Source organism: Eleutherodactylus coqui, chromosome 4 (assembly GCF_035609145.1).
Source record: "Eleutherodactylus coqui strain aEleCoq1 chromosome 4, aEleCoq1.hap1, whole genome shotgun sequence".
In the NCBI taxonomy this organism is placed as follows: Eukaryota; Metazoa; Chordata; class Amphibia; order Anura; family Eleutherodactylidae; genus Eleutherodactylus; species Eleutherodactylus coqui.
In genome coordinates this window covers 95,455,958-95,477,611 of record NC_089840.1, presented here as the reverse complement: position 1 = coordinate 95,477,611, position 21,654 = coordinate 95,455,958, and positions in this window count along the sequence as shown.

The following is a 21,654-nucleotide window of genomic DNA, read 5'->3' as shown; positions in this document are numbered from 1 at the left end:
GAGATGGGGCGGAGCTAAGTAACAGCAATTAGCTCTGCCCCCATCCCACCCCTCCTATTGCAAATAGTGGCAAGGGGCGGGAGCTCAGTTTCTGCTCCTGGCTCTTCCATCCCCCCCCCCCTGCAGATAAGGACACCATATATCGGCTTGGTGTGAAAACCGAGCCGATATACGGTCGTCTAAATAAGCCCTAATGCAGTACTTTGCTGTTCTTCCCATCCTGGTGCACTCCTAGCTTTACCAATACAGTACTATCCAAGTTGTATCTTTAAAGGGGAAGTTCATCTACTATTACATATAGTATATAAAATGAACAATGGGATAAAACAGTTATTTCATGTATTATTTTCTAATAATGATCTTGATTTCCAGTACATGGAGTGTGTGCACCGCTTTGTCAGATTGCCCACCATCCACTTCATTTATATTTGGTTTTGAATTGTACGTCACTAAATCACCCAGTAATTAATCATTTATGATGAAGCCCAGCAGCCAATATTTTAGGGAAACCATATACCATGAATACAAATTTTTCATTCCTATATACTAAATTGCAATGTCCGCTAACGTGCAGTACAAAATTGTCACAAATGTAATAATGTGAATTTATTTTTTTCTTAGAACTCCTTAATTTTGTCTGTTTCTTTTATTTTTCTGTGTAAGCAGGTAGACCAAGAATTGCCGTACCTGCATGTGTTATACTTTTATATACCTGCAATAAATGCCAGCTATACAAGATTTAAAGTGTTGTATAACATTGTGTGAAAAATGTTGTTGCCCTCTGACTTAAAGGAGTGTTCTAGTTTTAATAAATTCTGGTATTAGCGGGGATCCAGACACTTGGAGTTCTAGCAATGGCCTTTCTTGTACCCCCTGAGCTGCAAGCATGTACATTTCTATTTCCATACCTTAAAGGGTACCGGTCACCTTCCAACAGCACCATAAACCCGGTATCAGAGGTGGTGGGGAACCGAGTGATGTATTTTTATAATCACCTGCTCATTGGTTCCCACAGTGTCGGCGGTGAAGATCACAAGCTGCACGAAAATCTGACTCTGTTTAGATTGCCATGTGTGCACTCCCCTATAGGCTTCTATGGGAGAGTACACATATAGTAATCTGAAAAGAGTCCGATTTTTGTGCTGCGCGAGGACTTCAGCGGGGAACTGGGGAGCAGGAAAGTATAAAAAAATCCAATACATCATCTGACTCCCTGTCACCATAACTTAGTTTATGCTGCTGTAGCGAGGTGCCGAAAAATCCCTTCAAGTTGTGTTAAAAACTGCATACGTGTTTTAGAAACTGCATGCGGTTAATAATACATGCAGTTTTTGTAAAAATGCACGTTTTTTAATGCAGTTTTTAATTGCAGATGAAAACCGCAACAACAAAAAAAAACTCCATGTGTGAACGCAGCTTAATGCAAAAGTCAGGTGCCAATAAGAGCCATATAGAATTTAGTCACTTGCTGAAATTTCAGACCCCTTTATTAATGGCATCGGTGAAAATCCCATACCTTAATGGCATCAGTGAGGATCCCATACCTTAATGGCATCGGTGAGGGTCCCATACCTTAATGGCATCAGTGAGGATCCCATACCTTAATGGCATCGGTGAGGATCCCATACCTTAATGGCATCGGTGAGGGACCCATACCTTAATGGCATCAGTGAAGATCCCATACCTTAATGGCATCGGTGAGGATCCCATACCTTAATGGCATCGGTGAGGATCCCATACCTTAATGGCATCGGTGAGGATCCCATACCTTAATGGCATCGGTGAGGGTCCCATACCTTAATGGCATCGGTGAGGGTCCCATACCTTAATGGCATCGGTGAGGGTCCCATACCTTAATGGCATCGGTGAGGATCCCATACCTTAATGGCATCGGTGAGGATCCCATACCTTAATGGCATCGGTGAGGGTCCCATACCTTAATGGCATCGGTGAGGATCTCATACCTTAATGGCATCGGTGAGGGTCCCATACCTTAATGGCATCGGTGAGGGTCCCATACTTTAATGGCATCGGTGAGGGTCCCATACCTTAATGGCATCGGTGAGGGTCCCATACCTTAATGGCATCGGTGAGGGTCCCATACCTTAATGGCATCGGTGAGGGTCCCATCTACTGGACATCCACCAGTGTAATATTTTTTGTTGTTTGTAACATGTCAGAAGATATTAAAACCAGAGATCCCCCTTAAAAAGCAGAGTTTACACAGTTTTATGTAGCATTCTTTTTCCTTCATTTTCTGTATACAGAATTGTCCATTATTCTGATTTGTCCTCTGCTGCTTAATTTACCTGTTTTCATTCAATAAAAGCTTTTTGTATTGATTGATTACTACTATGTGTCTTTGTGTCTAATTGCATGGGAATGTATATTGTAACTTCATGAACTGCAACATTGATTAACTGGCATTCCTCTTTGGGAGACAAGTGTGTAAGTATATGGCTCCTGAACTTCATTCACTATGGAATGAGTGGAGATGTGCATTTCAGAGAAAAGGCTTGTAACATTGCTTCTCTGCAGAGACTTCTTTCACACTGGGTGATCAATGAGTGGAACAGGTTACCATGGGAGGTGGTGAGTTCTTTCAATGGAAGTGTTCAGAGGCTGGACAGACATCGGTCTGGGATGATTTAGTGAATCCTGCACTGAGCAGGGGGTTGGACCCGATGACCCTGGAGGTCCCTTACAACTCTACCATTCTAGGAGTCTACTTAAACTGGTTATTCAAGACTAGAAAAAAATAAAAGAAATGGGAAGATGGAACAATGCATCTACAACGCACCTACTGGAAGGCAGCATTCCTGCAGGTCAATGTCAGACTTTTTAAGAAGCCTTGTAACAATGAATGGGAATTGTGAGTCAAAGCTGCCTGTGCATGGTTATCTTTTTCTTCTCGAGAGGATTCTGGATTTGCCTCATAATTCCCAGCCATTGTTACAAGGCTTGTTAAAAGGTCTGACATTGTCTGCCTTCCAAAAGGTGACGCTGTAGAGGTAGGCCCTCTGCACACAACCAGATTTGAATTGCGGAATCCGGCCCGCTTTTGTGCATGCGGCCAGATTGTTCCATCTTCCCATTTCCCTGAAAAACAATTACGGGGTGTCGGCAGCTGGATCCTCTACCGCAGCTGTCATCTGTGACAGCTGCGGCAGGGAATACTTTATTCCCATTGGGGATGAAGAACTCCTTTGCCACATCTGTGACAGGTGCAGCAAGGAATTCTTTTTTCCCCGCGGGAATGAAGAAAACAGCTGCCACCTATGAAAAAATAAAAAAGTTATGGGACTTGAATGCAAGAATCTAAAAAAAAAAATTGCAAAAAAGGGTTTTTATACCTGTGGAATAAGACTATATCTTCTCAAGACTAGTAGGAGGACCCTGCTGCTGTGGTGTGTTTATAAACTGTACACAGAAAACTGCAGATCCTGCTTTCTAACTGTCTGTAACATAGGCACAGACATAACATGATGTTGTAGGACTGTCATTTGTAGCTGAAACACAGTAAAGGTGACTTTTTTTTGGCCAGCCTGGCGCTTTTACGCTGCAGAGATTCGCCCATGTGCACTAATGCATTGTAAACAAATGCATCAGAGGGGCAGCGTATATCAGTCGGGCGTGAAAACCCGGCCAATATATGCCCGTGTGAATCCAGCTCCAGATAGTTAAAAGTAGAAATGACTGTATTTCTTACAGGACATGCCTACCAATGATCAGCAGAGCAGTGGTTTTAACCCCTTCCCGCTGCAGGGCGTAAGTTTACGTCCTGGCAGCAGGGTACTTCCCGCAACAGGACGTAAACTTACGTCCTGGAGATAGTGCAGGATCACATATGATCCCGCGCTATCCCGCAGCGGGAGCCGGCTGTCAGTCACAGCCGGCGTCCCGCTGTTAACCCCTTCCCTGCCGCAATCTACTTGGGTAAGAGTTCACAGAGGGAGCGGACTCCCTCTGTGTCTCCGGCCGGCTCTCGCGATAACATCGCGAGAGCCCGGCCAGTCACCATGGTAACAGGACACCAGACACTGGCGTCCTGTATTGCCTATGCCTATGATCACTGTATAAGCGATAAGGCATGGCAGAGCAGTAGCTCTGCCATGCTTTATAAAAGGGGGACACAATGTTGTAAAAAAAACAAAGATTAAAAAAATGTAAAAAAAGAGTAAAAAAAACATTTTTTTATGCTTTTTCTCAGATTAGCATAAAAAAAGGTAAAAAAATTAAAACCCCACATATTTGGTATTGTTGCGTCCGTAACGAAGCGTACAATAAGTTGCACATGCTTTTGACTGTGCACGGAAAAAAACGCAAAAAAAAAACGCTAAAAAACTGAGGCAAAATGCTAATTTTTAGTATTTTGCCTCACTAAAAACGCAATAAAAGTGGTCAAAAAAGCCATATGTACCCCAAAATGGTACCATTAAAATCTACAGCTCGTCTCGCAAAAAATAAGCCCTTACAGAGCTCCGTACATAAAAAAATAAAAAAGTTACAGGACTTTAAATGCAGCGATTTAGAATAGAAAAAAGATTTCCAAAAAAGAGGGTTTTTTAATTGCAGAAAAGTGGGAAAACCTAAAAAAAATGTAAGAATTTTGGTATCGTTGTAACCGTACCGGTCCGCAGAAAAAGTGGAATGTCTCACTTATGCTGCATGATTAACGCTGTAAATAAAAAATAAAAATCTATGGCAGAATTGATGCGTTTTCTCTCCCTGCTATCATAAAAAAAAAGTTTTACAATATAGTCTATGTACCCAAAAGTGGCACCGATAAAAACTACAGTTCGCCACGCAAAAAACAAGCCCTCATACGGCCGCGTCGACGGAAAAATAAAAAAGTTATGACTTTTGATAAACGGAGAAGGAAATCCGCCAAAAAATGGTTCCGTCCTTAAGCCCAAAATAGGCCATGTCATGAAGGGGTTAAATATTTACCTAGCTGCCAAGTTCTAAATGTCAGACATTAAATGGACACTAACTTTTCAAATAACTTGTGCTTGTATGATATCCAGTGTGATAAAAAAAACGGATATTCACTTCATTTAACTAAAATGTCATTTTTGTGCTGAAAAATCACTCTATAGTACGGTGTCACTTCCTCCCAGTTTGCTGCCCATTGCCTGGTCTCAACTGATTGACAAGAGCTGTGGAGCTGTTAGAACAGGGGTAGGGGGATGAGTCATCGTACTCCTTGAATGATATAGAGCGCTGGAGGGCTAGAGCCTCATATAGAAGCTGCCTGCAAGGCTAATGTGATCACATATTGTCTTATACTACAAATAAAACTGAAAACTATAAAGTGTGTTTTATGAGGGCAGACTCTTCCCCTTCTCACTATCCTGTATCTGACGGTAAAACAAATGGCGCAAATTTGCCCGTCTGTGGTAGGACACAAAGATGTTAAGCCTCACCCTCTTGGCCAAGCTCCGCAGTTCACCAGCTGAAACTGTAAAGTATTAGGCTGGGTTCACACGGGGCGGATTCCCGGCGTAAATCTCGCGGTTTGGCCGCAACGAAAAACCGCGAGATTTCCGCCGGGAGAAGCGCTGCTTCAAAACTCATGGCATTTAGCCACGGGTTTTGAAGCGGCCTAGCCGCTTGCTTTTCCGCTGCGGCCTGCGCTCCCATAGAGGAGAGTGCGGCCGCAGCAGAAGAAGTAAAAAAATGAACATGCCGCGGCCGGTGAATCTGCGCCGCAGTGCCGGCTTTGCCGCGGCAGATTCGCCGTCCCGTGTGGATGAGATTTCTGAGAAATCTCGTCCACATGCCTGGCTAACCCAGGGATTAGCAGCCGCAGGTGGATTTGCCGCGGCGAAATTCCGAACGGAATTTCCGCGGCAAATCCGCCCTGTGTGAGCCCAGCCTTAACCTTGTAAAAAACAACCTTCGATGTGTTTATAGTAATACTGCACACACAATCACGTAATATAATCACAGCAATTTTCCTATTTTCTATTATCCTGTTTTGTTTCATGTTGCAATGAAAACTAAAAAGGAATATAAAAAAAAAATTAAAAAATAAAAACTCTTGTGTGTGTCATGTACTGCCTACAGATACAGTAACTGCCTACAGCTTGTGATGAGCGCACTTGTCACATGTCCTTAAAGAACAGGAATTATTTTTGTATGTATACATAAAAAGTGCAATAGTTAAACATGTCTCACAAAAAAGAAGGCCTCGTTCAGCCACGCCGATACAAAAGTAAAAGAAATATGCAATCCCAAATAATAAGAGGGAAAAAAAACCCAAAGGAGTCCAAAAATGGCCTGGTCCTTAATGGGTAAATGTCTGACATTTAGAACTTGGCAGTTCGGGCCATGCTGGAAGCCATTGCACAGTATTGGCAGGAATATCATGCAAGAAAAACAGTAATTTCTACATTCAACTATCTTAAGAGGTCCAAAAAATCATTGGAACGTATACTGAGCTAATCAGAAAATGTTGCGCAAATGTAAAATGAAACCTCAAATTTACAAGACATATCATTAGCAGCCTGTAAAGTATTAATCCTGTAAAAATTCACAGATGTATTTAAAGGTTTTTTTTCCTTATCCTCAGGACTGCTGATCAACATCTGATATTGGGGGTTCACCACTTGGGATCCTCCCTGAACAGCTGTTTGAATGCTACTGTCACTTCATTGTATGCCAGGCACAAAGCCATACATTTCATAGAGGCTGTGCCCGGTATTGCAGGTCAGTCCCATTCACTTGAATGACATTTAGCTGCTCTCAGGCCATGTGACCAATGAACGTGACATCACAGGTCTGAGAACAGGCAATGGCGCCCGCTTCAGATGCTTCAATCAGCAGTAGGTTTTTCCAGCATATCCCACAGATGCTTCATCAGGCTAGGATCTGAGAAGTTGGAGGTCTAGTGAACTCCTTAAACTCTTTGTCATCTTGCTCAAACCATTCCTGAATAATTTCTGCAGTGCGGCAGGGCACATTATCGTGCTGAAGAAGGTCACTCTCATTAGAGAATACTATTGCAATGAGGGAGTGTGGTTGGTGTACATAATGTTTAGGTAGTTGGTACACGTCACAGTAAAATCCAAATAAATGCTGGGACGCAAAGTTTACCAAAAGAATGTTGCCCAGAACATTAGACTTTGTCTGCCAGCTTGGCTTCTTCTCAAAGTGCATCCTGTTGCCATTTCTTACCTAACTAAGTGATGCACATGCACCCGGCCATCCACATGATAAAAAAATGTAATTCATCACTGGCTGTACACTTGGCACCTAATATACCCTATCCTTTGACAGATACCATTGTAACAAGATTATCAATGGTATTCACTTAACCTGTCAGTGGTTTTAATTTTAGGGCTGATTACTGTATAACAATATAGTGACCTCATTGACTGCACTTGTATCAATAGGATGAGTGCTAATGTCTCAATACAAAAATCCACAAAACAACGGATTTTTGCAATTCAAGCTCCTCAAGTCATCTTTGAACAAAATATGGGGGCCCATCCTTCACATCCAGGTGAACCTACGTGGATGAGTTCCTAACTCTAAAAGACACCTCTCTTTAAGCCAAAGATCTCCAAATGCTCTTAGGGAAAGAAGGATACCTGACTATTCTCTCATTACAGCACTTGGGACAGATGGGTGAATGGACTGTACAAAAGTGTAGGCAGCAACTCTGCCACCAATGCACATGCAAAAAACAAAGTCAGCACTTCCAACAAATAAACGTAATGCAATGATGCACGTGAGCCATGGCTGCGGCAAGTATAGTAACAGTAACATGCATCTCAGGACTCATATACATTTAATATCCCAAAAAATGCACAACTGTTGTTCATACTAAAGGGATAAAAATACAAGGTTCTTATCTCATGCTTTAAGCAAAACATGGGAGCCCATCCTCCATGTCCAGGCAAACCTTATTGAATTTGTTCCTAGCTCTAAAGTACACCTCTCTTTAGGCCAAATGCCTCCAAATAAACAAAGGTGCTCAGCCAATCACATTTAGCTCTTCAAGCAGGCGGGGATTTTACATCCCTGCCTGCTGATAGAACAGCACTACAGTGCAGGGGACAGCAGGGGAAGACACGGCTGAGCCCCAGCAGCTGAAGCAAGGTGAGTATCTATTTTTTTTTGTTTTTTAAACCACTTTTACTTGATTTTCAGGGAAGGGCTTATATGTAAAGCTCTTCCCTGAAAAACAGCTCAGTGGTACGATTGTCTTCAATGGAGCTGCCGGCAGCAGCAGCTCCATTAAAGAGAATGCCTGCTTTTTTTTTTTTACATTAAAATCTTTCTTTTTCAGGGAAGGGATTATATGTAAAGCCCTTCCTTGAAAAAGAATGCAGGGAGCCAGCAGACCATTGTTTTCAATGGAGTTGCCGGCAGCAGCCGTGGCTCCATTGAAAACAATGCGTGCATTCCCTATGGTGCATGCATGTCCTATCTTTGCAGACACGCACCTGCAAAGTACGGACATGTACACACACCATAGGGAATGCATTGTTGTAAATACAAGCATGTTTTTGTGCATGCGTATGTACGCACAAAAACACGCTTGTGTGAACCCACCCTTAGTCTGTAACTCCAACCTTGTAACCACTACTGTATGATACTGATGTTCCTTGGGCATGTGTTGCACTTATCTTGATTTATTTTGTATCCTCTTACTAGGTTTTGCTATTTTTGCTCCTAGTGTTTGATAAAGTCCCATAGTTACATACTTACTTGAAATCTTACACTGCTTTGGATGACTAGTTCAATAAAATTGATACTGCTTGAATTGCATATTAGAATGCAGAGTTTGTCATTTTTGGTGATTGCTGTATGATGTTTTATAAAGGTATTCTTCCCTGGAAAGTAAAAAGAAAAATCCAGCTCCTTAAAATACATATACTACAAGGGTCAGCACGTGCGAACAATCAGCAGATTGGAGCTAATTCAAAGGTACTCATTGTGTTTATGTAAATAGTGCAAGAATATAAGCGGGTCATATTTCAGTCAAAAGAGCCAAGTAACAATACGGACCCATAGTGTACTCTGTATACCCCACTGTCATGTGCATAAGGCCTAAAGTGGATATCTCGGGTGTGTTCACATGGAATGAAAATGTTACGGAAAAGTCTATCACAGATTGTGCTATGAATTCACTATAGCATTTATCCCACACATTGAAGGGCTGAAATCTGCAGCAAAGATGCACCAGATTTGTCAAACAGCCCGGGCCACTGCAATACAAAAGCAGAGATCAATTTCCAGCAGCACTGCGATAGTCCTCTGATAGAGTCAGGCAGTAAAAATGCAAACGCCAGTAACGGAGCCCAAACCAGGCGAGCTCCACAAATGCAGTCCAGATAAAGAGAATAGTAACTGCCAGCAATCCAGAGTGTAGAAAGATACAAAAAGTATTTATTTACCCCATTACATAGAATAAAAGCGACGTTTCGGTCAAATAGACCTTCCTCAAGCTAACTGCAATACAGTGACTTGCAAAAGTATTCACCTCTTAGGTATTTTTCCTGTTTTGTTGCACTAAAACCTACAATAAAAAAGTACAGGTGCTCCTGCGCTACAGTCACCTTATATAATATCTCGAGGTGTACACTTACTTCACAGGGGGCATCTATAGCCAAACATTTTTCCCCAATCCGAGTTCACTTCAATACAGGGCAACGAGTTTCGGGTTTACAGACTTCTTTTTCAAGCCAAAAAAGGGGTCTGTACAACCCGAAACGTGTTGCCCTGTATGTGTTAATGCTTTATGCCCCTTTGTAAAGAATAAAGAAAAGGACATATTGGCATCTGCACTGTTTTGAAGCAAACTCGGACTGGGGGGAAATGGTTGGCTCCAGATGCCTCCAGTGAAGTAAGTGTACACCTTCTTGAGATTTTATATACGGTGACTGTAGCGGAAGAGAACCAGTACTTTTTTTCTCTTTCTCTTTATCATTTTCTACCGAGGCTCCATACCCGGGGTTTATGATTCCTTCTGCTCTCCTAAGTGGGATTATCACCTGAATAATACATTAAGGCTGGAGTGGACCTACATGGTGTGTTGTTCTATCTGATAGACTCCACACTAAAGATCAAGGTAGTAAAAGAAGCTGTGTGGCCATCATTGTTTGTACAGGACTGGAAAGTCACTTTAATTATTGTTTGAATCACAGGAAAAAAATATTTTGCACCTTCAAAGTGGTTGGCATGTTGGATAAATCAACCATGGAAAAGTAGTCCACCTCCGATGATCCCGGCACCACACTCTATGGAGGGGGCTTTTGCCCTATTATTTTGCTTTAGCAGTATAACAAATGAAAGCTGCGCTGTGATTGGTCACTGTGGGCCACAAAGACAGATTTTCTTTAAGACAACTTTCATAGAAGTGCAGAGCCATCTCAAAAAGGTTAAAATAGATAAATCGCCGGGTCCTGATGGCATACACCCCCGGGTTTTAAAGGAATTAAGTAATGTGATAGACAGACCCTTGTTTCTTATAATTAAGGACTCAATAGTGACAGGGTCTGTTCCACTGGATTAGCGCATAGCCAGTGTGGTGCCAATAATCAAAAAGGGATCAAAATGCGAACCGAGAAACTACAGGCTGGTACGTCTTACTTTCATTGCGGGCAAATGTTTGAAAGGTTTCTAAAAGATTCTATCCTGGAGTCCCTCAAAGAAAATAGCCGCATGACTTCATATCAGCATGGGTTTATGAGACTCCTGTCAAACCAACCTGATAAGCTTCTACGAGGAGGTAAGTTTTATACCGGATCGGGGAGCCATTGGATCTTGTGTGTCTGGACTTTTTCAAAGCGTTTGATACTGTGCCGCATAAAAATAAAAGGTTGGTGTGTATAAAATGAGAATACTTGGTCTGGGTGAGAATGTGTGTAAGTGGGTAAGTAACTGGTCAGTGATAGGAAGCAGAGGGTGGTTAGAAATGGTACACACTCTGATTGGGTCACCGTTACTAGTGGGGTACCACAAGGGTCAGTATTGAGCCCTATTCTTTTTAATATATTTATTAATGACCTGGTGGAAGGATTGTGCAGTAAAATATCAATATTTGCAGATGATACAAAACTATGTAAAGAAACTAACACAAGAGAGGACACAAGGTGGTTGCAAGAATGTATGGATAAGTTGGGGTCTTGGGCAGAAAAGTTTGGAAAAGGAGTTTTGCAAGGCACTTTAAATTTAGTGCATTTTTAGACTGACTGGTCTAAGTTTACTCAGTATAAATATACTCCAAGAGTATATTCACACGAGGCAGATTTGTTGCAAAAAAGTTCTGTGACTGTTCCACCCACAGGTATGGGACAGATCTTTAGCCTTAAGGATATGCACACGCTTTTTCCATGGACGGAGCTCTGTGAAGGCTTATTTTTTGTGAGATGAACTGTAGATTTTATTGGTACCATTTTGGGGTACATACAGCTTTTTTGATCATTTTTATTGCGTTTTTAGGGAGGCAAAACGCTAAAAATTACCATTTTGCCTCAGTTTTTTAGGGGGGGTTTTAACGCTTTTATCCGTGCACAGTCAAAAGCATGTGCAACTTATTGTACACGTTGTTACAGACGCGACAATACCAAATATGTGGAATTTTAATTTTTTTTTAACCTTTTTTATGCTAATATGAGAAAAAGCACAAAAAAGGTTTTTCTTACTTTTTTTTTTACATTTTTCTTTTTTGTTCATTTTTATTACCTTTTTTTAACACCATTTGTGTCCCTGTAGGGGACTTACAGCACAGCACTGCCCTGCAATGCTTTATCGCTTATACAGCGATCACAGGCTATGGCAATACAGGACGCCGGTATCTGGCGTCCTGTTGTCATGGCAACCAGCCGGGCTCTCTGCAATTATTTCGCGAGAGCCCGGCAACTTCCCAGAGGGAGCACGCTCCCTCTGTAAACCCTTCCCATGCCGCGATCTATACAGATTGTGGCAGGGAAGGGGGTCAACAGCGGGAGGCCGGCTATGACTGGCAGCCGGCTCCCGCTGCGGGATAGCGCGAGTATCCCCAGGACATAAGTTTATGCCCTGTTGCGGTAAGTACCACACTGCCAAGGCGTAAACTTACGCCCTGGAGCGGGAAGGGGTTAATAATCTAATTACCGGCCTATGAAGCCTATTTATATTCTGAAACCCAAACTGAATTCCATCCTCTAGTGGTACGTGTGTTTTTACAATGGATTTATAAAGGGGTAATATTACATTGGGATCATGGGTTGTAAAGCTTTTTTTCTGGGACATTATAAAGGTTACCCCTCTATAATGTAAAGAAATTGAATACCCGTCATGACTCCCCACCCAGCGGCGCAGCCTTGTTGCTCGCTGCATGGAACCTGTCAGAAGCGGCGGGTGGTCACATACCATTTATTGTGAACATGACCACTCAGCCAGTTACAGGCTTCAGCGGTGATTCTTCTATGGCTACTGAAGCCTTGATTGGCTGAGTGGTCACATGCGCAATGAACAGCAGGTGACCGCAAGCTTCTTCCAGACAACGGAAGTGATAGTCTGGGTGGCCATCGCATAGAACAGTCAGTCATCCCTAATAGTGGTAAGAGACAATGACAGCCCAGCGATATCCAGAAGGATAATGCTTGTTTGTGCACAGCATGCCATCGGAATGCCTCCACAACACTGCCTGCCTGGTTGCCAGAGTTATCGCTAATAGAAAAACGGACCATCTTGGATGCCAACTTCAACAGCCTACGAGTTTGCATGACCTAGAGGCGAAGTTACAGTAAAATCAGACCAATATGCCACAGGATACCATATGGAACCTGTATGCCTCCATGCCCGCCCATATCACATCTTGTATACAAGCTAGAGGCAATACAACAGGGTACTAGAGCCTGAATGTCCATCCATATCACATCTTGTATACAAGCTAGAGGCAATACAACAGGATACTAGAGCCTCCATGCCCGCCCATATCACATTTTGCATTCAAGTTAGAGGTGGCCCTACAGGGTACTAGAGCCTCCATGCCCACCTATATCACATCATGTATACAAGCTAGAGGCAATACAACTTGGTACTATAGCCTGAATGCCCATCCATATCACATCTTGTATCCAAGCAAGAGGCGGTACAACAGGGTATTAGAGCCTCCATGATCACCCGTATCAAATCTTGTATCCAAGCTAGAGAAGGTGCAACAGGTACTAGAGCCTCCATACCCGCCCATATCCCATCTTGTTTCCAAGCTACAGGCAGTATAACAGGTTACTAGAGCCTTCCTTCAAGGGGTCAGTTTTCCGCAGTAAATTATCCCTTTGCTCTGATATTGTAATCACTTAAATCAACGTTACAATCACACAGAGAAAGTTTCGTTCGGTTCCGACAACTCCTATGTGCTTGAATTTTTTAACAATGAGTGTGTATGCAATAATACAATTACTGTGTCCTAAGTGCACTACTCTATGTTTGTCAATAACACCCATCTCCATCCGGCCAGCCTATACAGGCAATATTTTAGTCAACCTGAGTTTTAAGTAACCTACAAAGTTTTGCATTATCGGCAAAAACTGACACTTTGCTGTCAATATCATCCTCAAGGTCATTATTGAAGAAATTAAAAAGAATTGCATCTAATACAGATCCTTGTGGTACCCCACTGCTAACTTCAGCCCATTTTGAGTACGTAGCATGTACAACTCTTTGATTTTTGTCCCTCAATGAATTCTTTACCAATAATCATACATCATCCCGCAGTCCTGTACAAGATTGTTGTGTGGTACAGCATCAAATGCTTTTGCAATATCTAGACGCATCACATCAGCTGCGTTGTTGACATCCAGGTGAGTCCGCATCTGTTTTAAGGCCCATTTACACTGGACGAATATCAGGCAAATGATACCAGACACTCGTCCCTGTGTGTACTCTCTCCAATGCTGCTGCACAGGGGCGAGTAACGCTAGCTCACTCAGCAGGGGGCTGGGGCAGCTGGAGGACATTGCATTCCTCGCTCTCCCCCACCCCTCTCCATTCACTTAACACGGCTGCTGTTTACACTGAACGATCAGCATTCAGGATTAAACAGTCGCTGTGTTAAGTGAATGGAGAAGAGCGGATAAGGACTCACCTGGTGTGGGTGAAAAACCAAGGAAAGGGCCGTAGTCACACCTAGAGTCCCAATCTGCAATGAGTATGTCTCTTATGCACAAAATGAGGCATCCGAGGCCGAAGAGCAGCAGAAAGGATCCAAAATGGCTAATTTCGGAAATAGATAAATGATGTAGTAAGTGCAAAATCAATCTGCACTCATGAGATACGTATGTGATGAAAGAATGATACTTACTGGGCAAGGAGGGGGATCTAAACTTAGAAACACCCTCCTTGAAAGCAGAGATGGCAGCTTGACCAAGGCTTTTCATCCTTTGATGAAAGCTTTATTTTTTATGACAGTAGTAATAAGGTGCTACAGTGCAACACGGTTTAGTGACAATTCTCTGCCTTTCTCAAAGCGATAATGTGTGTAGCTGGATAAAGAAAGCAGAGGGTGGTAATAAATTGTTCGTACTCTGATTGGGCCACTGTCACTAGCGGGGTGCCACAGGGTTCAGTATTGGGCCCCATTCTGTTCAATATATTTATCAATGACCTGATAGAGGGACTACACAGTTAAAATAGTGATACTTGCAGACTATACAAGATAATTAATACAACGTAGGACAATGTAAGGGCGCATTCAGACGACCGTATATCAGCCGGGTATTCACGTCGGCCGATATACGGCGTCTCTCTCTGCAGGGGAAGGAGGCTGGAAGAGACAGGAGCAGAGCTCTGAGCTTCTGCCCCTCTGCACTATTTGCAATGAGAGGAGGTGGGGCGGGGCTAAGTTCCAGGAATTAGCTCCGCCCCTGTCCCATCTGTCCTCATTGAAAATAGTGCAGGGGGGTGGAGAGGAGGCAGAGAGGGGGCAGGAGCTCAGAGCACTGTTCCCGGATCTTCCAGCCTCCCCCCCCTGCAGAGAGGGACGCCGTGTATCAGCCGGCGTGGATATACGGTCGTCTGAATGTGCCCTATGGCTGTAAATGGACCTAGATAAGCTGGGGCTTGGGTAGAAAAGTGGCAAATGAAGTTCAATATTGATAAATGTAAGGTTATGCACATGGGCAGGAGAAACGGATGTCACCAATATACACTAAATTGGGTACAGCTAGAGAAAAGTGATATGGAAAAAGACCTAGTCGTTTCTTGATAAGGCTTCCTATTAAATGACAGCTGGAAATCAATTAAATTGTTGTCACTATTTCCCAAGTGTCCTTCAACCTGCAGCCCCATGATTCTGTCCAGTTTGTTAGTTAATATTATCACAGAAAGATAATATAAAAACAATCACTGAAAACGTCTATATACTTACTGACACAGAAGGGCAAAATGTGCACCACCTCAGCATGTTGGCAGCCATTCTGCCAAATAAGGGAGCCAGTTACACCTGTGAAGGACACCGATGAGACAGCCACTCACACAACCTCCTACATAGAGGGGGGTATCTGCTTGCTGTGTACACCTGCACAGAGTAGATACAAAGTGTCAGGCCATCCTGATACATGTAGTGCACCATGCAGACAAGCAGTCTATTAATGACGCCATAGTAGTTCAGCGGGCTGCCCTGCACCTTAAAAAATGAACCACACTGGTACTGTCACCCTGGGCTCCCCCGGCATTTAAAGCCACATTGCATGTGAATAATACATAATAAATGCGAAGTATCAGTTAAAAAGTAACCCACATTGGTACTGTCACAGGATGGTCTGACACTTTGTATCTACTTTGTGTAGGAGTATACACCAAGCAACCACCCCCCTCTATATAGAAAGTTGTGTGAAGGCTGTCTCATCGGTGTCCCTCACAGGTGTAACTGGCTCCCTCATTTGGCAGTATGACTGCCCGCATGCTGACGTGGCGCACATTTGCCCTCCTGTGTCAGTAAGTATGTGGCCGTTTTCAGTGATTGTTAGTTAATAGTAAGTACAGGATGGCCTTCCCTCTAGTTGGCTTAGGTAATTATTTTTTATTGTTCTCAAGAACTTCTTGCCCCCGTGAGAGTCGCAGGTTTGGTCTTCCCATAGTAGAACTGGATAATTAAAGTCTCCCATAATAATAATAATAATAATAATCTTTATTTGTATAGCGCCAACTTATTCCGCAGCGCTTAATAATTACTTCATTGCGGTTTGACACCTTTTTCTATTTGTCTTATTAATAAGATTTCAGTTTCTTCTGTTATTTTTGGTGGCCTATAGAAAACCCCTATCGGGATTTTGTTATTTTCCCCTTCCTGTATTTCTATCCACAGCAATTCAACGATTGTAACCCTGTAAATTCACCTCCCAATCGCACTTATCTTTAAGCCATGTTTCCATTATTCCTACCATATTGTAATTTTTTTCAGACATTCTCGCTTCAAGCTCATCCACTTTACTGATCAGGCCTCTCGCATTTGTTGCCATACAAGTTATACGGTTGTTATTCCTTATATTCATTATGCTACTCATAGTCCAATTAGCTGTTCTATCCGTTCTAACTGCACTAAGCCCACACCCCCGCTTGACCCCCATTCTCATTACTTGGTCCCAGGTCACTGTCTACCCCTGTATTACTCTTTTTGCCCTCCCCCCAGTCCCTACTTTAAACACTCCTCGCATACAGGACCCCAAAACATCGGTCGGGTGATTTAAAAGCCGCTGTCAGAATTGACGGAGGGATTTAAAAGGTTAACACCTCTGATGAGTGACGCGGCTTATCGGAGTTGATGCGGCCAGGTGTTGGCTGGATGAAACAGTCGGGATCCTCATTATTTGGAGGGGAATCGCCCTGCGATCTACCTTCATACATACCCTGACGCTGCAGGATGTAACTGTATGCCCTATAACGCTAAGGGGTTAAATATTGGTACATCTGCCATCTCCCAATGTTGTGGCACTGTCTTATTCAGAAGAGAGTCTAATATGTGGTACAACGGTCTACCATTGACTAAGCTCAATTTCCTTATTACCTGTGAATAAACACCATTTGTTCCAGGGGCTGTATTGATATTTCATTTGCTCTTATCAGAGGTAGGGCCCTCTTATACACAACGGTTATCGGTTGGATTGGGAGAATCTGAACAATAATGGTTCAGTGTAAACACGGCCAATGATTGAACTACAAACAATAATTTTTCGCTTATTGTTTGTCATTAATTTTATGCAGACATAAAAAGCATCATTCATCCTGCAAACACTCATTCACCAGACATTCAGGCCATATATATAAACAGGTGGCTGATCATTCAGTTTCAGAGACCAATTGCATGAATAGGGATATGTTCATCTGGAACTGGCACGTGGATTAGCCCCATTCAATGGAATGTGCTTGGAGTATAATTTAGGTACAACCGGATATCCACAGGCTTTCAGCCAAGTGTGTGCCGGATTGTTTGACCGCTGACCAGAACTGCACACTTCCAAAGTGATTTTGAAGCATTTTGAGGAATCCATTGCTAAATTTTTGGAACAACTGGTGGTTGTTGATGAAACTTGGTTACACCGCTATGATCCTGAGATCAAACAACATTCTTCACATTAGTGAAACTCTGGACCATCTCAGTCAAAGACATTCAGGGCACAGAGGTCAGCATAAAAAGTCATGACCACCATTTTTTGGGTTAGCACAGCTATTTTTATTAACAGACTATTTTCAGAAGAGCCAAAGATCAATGCAGAATACTACTGTCACTTGCTGGGTAAATTAAAGACCACACTTAACCCTGTAAGGACCAAGCGCGGTAAAGTTACGGCACTTGGTCCTAGGCTTTAATCCCGGACGATAGTAAAAATACAGCGCAGGATTAGGGCCTCATGTCCACGGCACGCGTGGACTCCAAGTGTGGAATCCACCTGTGCGCGCAGCCATGGACATTTTTTTACCTTTTCAGATGCGGTGCGGGTCTGCTCCATCCTGACTGGCTCGCCGCACAGTGCATTTTTTTTCTTTTTTTAATCTCCAGCTTTCCTGTGGATCTGTGGCACGTGGACTTCAATGGAAGCCGCCTGTTTGGGAATCTGCAGAAAATGGAGCATACTGCGATTTTTTTTAAACTGTGCGTGCGATCCGCAAATCCCTGTTACAGCGGAGCTGCAGGCTCCTAGCAGACCCTGATTAGCTCTGCCAGGGAGGGACTATTGTCACTACAAGAGATGTTTCCTCCTGTAACTGGGACTACTATGGATGCCCCAGCTACAGTGGAAAAGTGTGTAATATGAAGTCATGGAGAACATAGATGGGAAAAAAAATAATTACATAAGTAAAAAAAAAAAAAAATTCAAGAATAAAATAAAAATCTATACATTAAAAAAAAAATTGCCCAAAGCCGACACCAACCAAAACTGTCGTCGTTTGCGACCTGTAATCCAAAACCATACATATTATATCAAAATGTCCAGAACAAAATGAGGAACCCATTCCTGTACTTTATTTTAGCATAAATATACTAATTTAAAAAAAATAACTATAAAAGGTAAAAAAAAAATTGTTTTAGCTTTCTACCCCCCAATAAAACTAGAAAACTGAAAAAATAGTTGTGAAAAAGATATTAAAAAATAGCCCAATATGACATAGAAAAAAAATGCAGAAAAAATTATTTTGGTAGCTGAAGGAAAGAAAAATAGGGCAGTTAAACCACCACATGGGCAAAATCCTTAAAAAGTGTCTGGTCCTTTAGGTACAAAACAGCCTGGTCCTTAAGGGGTTAAAGAAAAAATATACATAAAGATGCAAAAAAAGTGTGTTTTTTTTCTTTAGGACACGCTTCTTTACACAAGTCTGCCACGACAATGGATCTTTTGAAGGATTTGGGGATTCAGTGCCTTTGACCATCCACCCTCCTCATCGCATCTTGCTCCGTTAGACTATTACCTATTTCCAAGCCAACACGAAACTTGGAGGGATGAACATTTTTGAATGATTCACAGATGATAGCAGCAACAGAGGAGTATTTCAGCAAGCAAAGATCCGAGTTTTTTCTTTTGGAAAGGTTAGGCCACTTTCATAATGCTAAGAGCAAGTTGTACCCGAGATTCTCATGCGCAACTCGCATGGCACAGCACACGGACACTCCGTCCGTGTGCTGTGTGAGTCGCCACTAGAGATGAGCGAGCATACTTAGTAAGGTGATATACTCGAGAGAGAGCATCGCCTTTTTCAAGTACCTGCAGGCTTGTCCCTGAAGATTTGAGGGGGAAGCCCGCGGGGGGTTGCAGAGGGGATCGGGAGGGAGAGAGAGAGAGAGAGGGGGGGATCTCTGTCACTCTCCTCCCCGCTCCCCCTCGCTGCCCCCGACCCCCTGAATCTTCAGGGACGAGCCAGCAGGTACTCGGAAAAGGTGATGCTCTCTCTCGAGTATATCGCCTTACCGAGTATGCTCGCTCATCTCTAAACACCACGTATTACATGTCCCATTCTTGTGCAAGACTCCACACAAATGGGAAATGCAGCAATTTTTCAATCTCAGACTGTAAGTTCAAGAAAACCGGTGGGTGTGCTGGACCGTCGTTGCTAGCTGCTAAAGTTCACCGCATTCGCCTGCTTTGATGTGGATGACACAGAAGGACTAAGTCTCTCGCTGTAAGGCCAATTATCGGTGCATACGCAGACATTTGTGGAAACTAGGTCCTTATTTGTGCATACGCAGATAGTTGTGAAGTCGCACTCCTCAAAGTGGAGGCATGACACTCCAGTGGTGCAGAAGTCATCATCGTTAGGAAAAGGCAAAAGGGGTGGACTTTGGTGCAAACCAATCAGCAGAGATGGTTCGCTCCCCCCCCACCGGACTGCTCAGCCTCAATTGCATCTTCCATGTGCCTTTAATTCAGGTATGCTTTGATCCACAGTTAGGCTGCCTGTCCAAAGGCGTTGTGCCCGGGAGCAGGAGCCGGCAGACGGAGCTGTGCTGTCAGTCTATCTGACAGATAGGCTGACCGCGGCAATTTGCAGCATGCTGCGAATTGCCGGCCGCGAGCGGAGAATCACAATGATTCTCCGCTCGTGGACAGGGGTGCGGTGCTTTCCGCAGCAATGCTATGGAAAGTGTGCATTACGTTACCCGCGACTGGATTATCGCCGCGGGGAACACAATGCAAAAAGCCTGTGGACAGGCACCCTTAGAAGGGCTCACTCACATGAGCGTATGTTCAGTGCATATACTCCATAGACTGTTATTGTGCAATTACTGCAGCATGAAAACAATGCGTGTAATACGCGCTCGCACGTGTGAATGAAGCCTAACAAAAGCAGTGTGGGAAAGACGGAGAACTCTGAATTCTTGCGCTGCTATTACTTTACAAGTTCCCTTTAAAGTTGGACTACGCTTTCCGCTCCTTCTCGCACCTGAATGAGTCTTCCCCACCATCACTCAAAGCAGAACACAGCCTGTGAGGCCTCCCTCACACCCACCGCTTCTTACAGCTTTCAGTGCAGCGCTAAAGGCTCCCATTGTTTTCACCGGAGCCTCTCACACAGCCGCTCGAACACTGTGTCTCCTATTTTTGGGTGTTTAGCGCGCCTCATCAATGATGACTGCTAAGTGGCAGCGCTGGTTGGCCGCAGCATCACTGCCGCCGAATTCAAAAGTAAAATGCGGCAAAACGCTGCGATTTAAATTGTGGTGCTTTCTGCATCGCACGTGTGAGGGAGGCCTTAGGTGGAAAAGGTAGAAAGCCCAAAACATACAGTATGTTGTCCACACAAGCGGCTTTGTCTGCGTGAGATCTTGGGGGTTGGGTGCGGGGGCTTTCTCAAAACGAAATTAAATAATCATAAAGGTGTTACCCAGGTGTAGCTGTGCCTGCAACATTTGTGTGCGCAGTACGTAGGAAATAGAACCCATCAGTTCCAACGTGTTCATCCCAAAGCAGGTACTTCGCGTGCCCGACTGCGTATGCTCCATTATCCAGTGCATATTTGTGCAGTAAGAGAAGCCATCCGGCGCTCATTAAAGAGCCCGGCCCTCAGTAGGCGGCAGCATTTGTTTTTGTGCACGCAATTGCACAAGATGTACAATGAAAAACGCAGTTGCACGTGCAAGTACACAACTTTCTGCAAAAATGAGCGCAAATACGCTTCCGTTCATGTGAAGGGGCCTTATAAAGGCTGCTTTACATCTGCAGCAGGGATTCTGAGTTCCTGCTCCGCTAAGGGAACAGAGAGGAATCCCCAGCCGAACGGATTCACTTCTGACGGAACCAAACAGCCCCAATTGACTATAATGGGGTCCGTTGGGTTTCCGCTCAGATGCCCGGCATTTTCAGAAAGAATTAGCGCTGCATGCAGCGCTATTTCTTGTGGCTCTAGCACAGCTGTGAACCCAGCCTGAGGACTCACGCACACGGGCAGATTAATGCTGCGGGATGCGGGGCGGGCATCGGCCTCTGGATCCCACAGCAATACCCCTCCATAGCATGCTAGGGAAACATGACTTCATTCACACGAGCAGAAAACTGCAGTTTCCTCTTGCGAATATAAAAAAATAAAATCGCAGCATGCGCCATTTTACGGCAGCTCCCACACGGACGGCTTCCATTGAAGTCAATGGAAGCCATCCGACGCACGGAACGGTCGCAATTGACATTGTGGACGGACCGCGGATTCCATGGCAAAAGCAGGAGT